At 38.7% G+C, this 3897-nt stretch overlaps 1 long non-coding RNA gene across 1 annotated transcript; it reads left to right on the top strand.

The window, feature by feature from the left end:
* The first annotated feature begins 2780 nt into the window (after window positions 1-2780).
* Window positions 2781-3555, top strand: LOC120722088. The gene is made up of 2 exons (XR_005693345.1): window positions 2781-2820; window positions 3003-3555. It is a non-coding gene; the product is annotated as an uncharacterized LOC120722088 (long non-coding RNA).
* Window positions 3556-3897: the final 342 nt, after the last annotated feature.

Raw genomic sequence — 3897 nt, 5'->3', positions numbered from 1 at the left:
ATGACTAAACACCACCCCCTGGTGGACACAAATGGGCTGCTGCACAGGGGTAGACTCCATCTTTACTTTGGGCAGCTCAGTTCACAAGGGTAGCGCCATTTTGGTCAAATCAGCGTGAATATACAATGTCTCGTGGCTACACAAACCGCTGGAAAACTCTATAAAGGCATCACACAATGTACATAGGCAAGTGTATGATAAGTTACAACCATAGAACAAACAAATACAAGGCACTTACTTATCATTCACGCACACGCACGACACATGTTCAGTACAACAGCCCAGCTCCACCAGCGCTATCACGGTGAACCAGCGCAAACACAAACAAAGGATGGGAGGAATGTACCATCTTAGCAGTGGTTAGAGGGGGTCCGTGGAACAGTCTATATACACAAATCACAGGGGTTTTCTACAGTCAGTTTACCATTTATGTATTTGTTCCATTGAACGCTTCTGTGAAAATCAATTTGATACTTGTTCAAATAAAAAATTTGAATCGATTAGTTGTTTTCTCAACATTTATTAATCGACTATATGCAGAAAACTGTGACACTGTGGAACCCTTATTTTAAAGACCTCGTAGTTTGATAGTTTGCTCCCTGACCGTGGTTCTGCCAGAGGGTGCTTCCTGTTAAAAGTGAGTTGTTCCTTCCCACTGTATTGAGGTTTTTTCTTTTTAATTGTAGACTTTCTACCTTACAATCTATACCACCTCGAGGAGAATGTTGTTGTGATTCAGCTCTGCATAAATACAATTAAATCGAATTAAGTGGGTTCAGCTAATTTTGTGAAATAAATGTGAGTGACACGGTAAGTAATAGCCTGCATGTAACTCATTGTAAGAAGAGCAATATCGCCCCCTCCTGGTTCAACTTTTTTTTCTTTGCAGTAATCTTTCCAATAATAATACATATGCACTAACCTCATGCTTGCTGTTAACAATAGCCTAAATCAAGTTTAGTTTTTTCTTTAAGTTTATGTTTTTTATATGGTTGGCATTTATTTTGTTTCTTTTTAATAATTATATTGATTCTATTGATTGTTTGCCAAGCACTGAGGTCTCTGCTTAGACTGTGCTACTGGGATCACTGATTTAAAAATGAGGCAAAAGCACCAAAGTTGTGCTCAAAAACAGTACAGTGAGCTACAACCTGTTGCTGTAGTAATTCTAACACACTTATTGTTTTTAAATACATACATGTTTAGTTTTTTTTAAACCTAATTATATAGTTTTTTTGGCAAAAGTGTCACCTAAACACCCAAATATACGTAATTCAAAACTTACTTTAATTATTACCCATTTGGCTGGTAACATGGACCCAGTCTGATGGATAGTTACTGAACAGATAGTCTTTTCTTTAAAGGCTGCAGTCAAAGCAAATCATTGTAAAAACAAGACAAGTCAATAAAAAACAAGTAATAGCTATAATACTAAACTACAATAGAGAGAAAATCCAGTAAATATAATTATATTATGTAAAAAAATATACAAATATTTACCTCTAATTTAAAAAGACATTACAAGGGTACTAGTTTCATTTTAATCTAAACATAATCTAAATTGACACTAAATCAGTTTAAATATTACAGCTGAAGGTGATTTTAATAAATGTACTGCTGCTTGACTTTGTTTTACTACTGCAGTATAATTTATCATGTACAAAAGCTCCAAATGTTGTTTCTCTGACTTAATGTTCTGATGACGTTTGTGTTATTTTGCAGGAAATAGTCAGGACTAGGGATGGGTATCGTTTAGGTTTTATCCGATACCGGTGCCAAATCGGTACTTTTGAAACGGTGCCGGTGCTTAAACGGTGCTCAAACCGGTGCTTAAAGAATGGAGAACACAAAATTGGTCCAAAAACCTCTCATGTTCAGCTGGTTTTTGTAAAAAGATAACAATGTTAGCCTTTTCTGCAGCTATGGGGCATATATGGTATCACTCTTGGCTGGAAGCAGTGCTTAATCAATGGAAAAAACACAAACTTTGTCCAAAACCTCTCATGTTTAACTGTTTTCCACTTTTTCTTTGGTCATTTTAGCCTTTTTGGCCAGGGTGAAGGGAGTATCTGCCATCAAACAAGAAGACAGCCACATGTAGCTATGATGAGGTTTACTAGTTCACTTTACATGCATTAATGTAATAACGTGGTTAGCCTACTTAACGTAAATTACACACTAACAACATTAAGCTACTCACGCAGAGAAGAACGGCTGTTGCTGCTGCATCATCATCCTCATCATTTCTGCTACACTGGCAGGGCTAGGGGCCAGGACTCTCCTCTTCGGGGTTTTTTGGGGGATATTGCTAACTCCGGGTCAGATAACAGGCAACCCACGCACAGTAGATGCGCTCGGTGTGAGGTCTCGCAGCAAGCTATCAAATACGGCGCATTTCTCGGCTTTTAAAAAAAAACGCTATGCGTCGCCAGGTGTTTCATCGGATTTGAGGAGTTACCTCCTTTGACAGTATCACAGTATCAGCTTAAAGCACTTGTTGCAGGCTGCTGAGTTTGCATATTTTGCTGTGAAGTACAGCCAGACTTTTGACCGCTTCGCCTTGGGCATTTTTAATCTGTAGCTCTGCTCTAACAGAACGTACGTACCTGGCTCCGCCTACTATCCTCGGAAACGTAAAATGATTGGCTAGAAGTGTATCACAGCTCAGGAAAAAAAGCACCGAAATAAAGCACCGAAATGTGCGCTGCTTTTCGGTCTGGTTACTACCGTTTATGTCAGAACCGGTGCCATCATGGCACCGGACACCGGTACCCATCCCTAGTCAGGACCCAGATGAACCTGTGCTGGAATTCAGTGTGGGTGAGTAATATGAGCATTTATGAAGGCTGTCCATGACCCGTAATTAAATTTAGCGTCATTAGTCTTATTTTGTCTCTCAGTGCAGGTATGTAATGTGACAAAACCTCTAATGATCTGATATGTTTGGGATGGATGGGCTGTGAATTATATAGTGAATTGTCTTATTTTGTCGCTCTGTGCAGGCTTTCTACTTACAGGGTGGTGGGTCTCAGAGGACAATTGCTACCCCTGTTGAAGTGAACAACGTGTGGAGTGCAACTGGCTTTGTGGCATAGCTGGCTCTGGCCTTGGACTGTGTGTTTTTACTTTGTACCTAAATGGGACACTGGACTTTTAACTATTATTCATTGTGTTTATAAATACAATTTTAGAATTTTATTGACTGTCATCTTTTTGCCCACAGCGGAGACGGTTGGTCAGACCTAGAATCTCTTTATGTGTGTGTGTGTGTGTGTAACATCAGCAGGGTTTTGCATAAAAGAGTGTGAGCAGGTCAAAAGGTCAATTCATTTATTGTAGTTTTATGGCAGCACCTTCTAGTGGCCTTGAAGCAAACAGTCTCCTAACTAAGCCATGGCATCTCCGGTCTCTCCTACTTTTGTGTGCTGTGCTGGAGGAGCAGCATTGGATCTAGTGATACTGAGTAAGCTGATTAGGACCGGCCTGGAGAAATGTGGTTTGCATGAAGTATCAGGAGAAAAACAACCTTGTATTGTAAAATAATAATACACGAATGTTGTGGCCATTTTTGTTGAATGTTTATAAAATGCAATTTGTATTCATTTTTGTTTTTTCCTTAAAGGTGTAAGAATATACTGACCTGGTTTTGTTATGTAAATTTGTAATTAATTTTATTGGAGAAGCTTTTGCAAAGTGATTGGTTTATTAGCTTATGGACCCTCCCATTAATCAAGAGATAAAGAGCACCCTGGATGGGTGTGGTAAAGAGGTTTTTCGTTTTTTGTTTGCCAAATGTCAGATGGGAAGATGGGAGGGTTAGAAAATGATTTTTTGAACACTTTTGAAGTTGTTAAAGCAAATTAAATTAACTTTCGTTTAATTTTAAGTTTTAAGAAG

This window comes from Simochromis diagramma, unplaced genomic scaffold, assembly GCF_900408965.1.
Source record: "Simochromis diagramma unplaced genomic scaffold, fSimDia1.1 OVJJ01000123.1, whole genome shotgun sequence".
Lineage (NCBI taxonomy): Eukaryota > Metazoa > Chordata > Actinopteri > Cichliformes > Cichlidae > Simochromis > Simochromis diagramma.
This window is presented reverse-complemented; position numbering and strand designations above follow the sequence as displayed.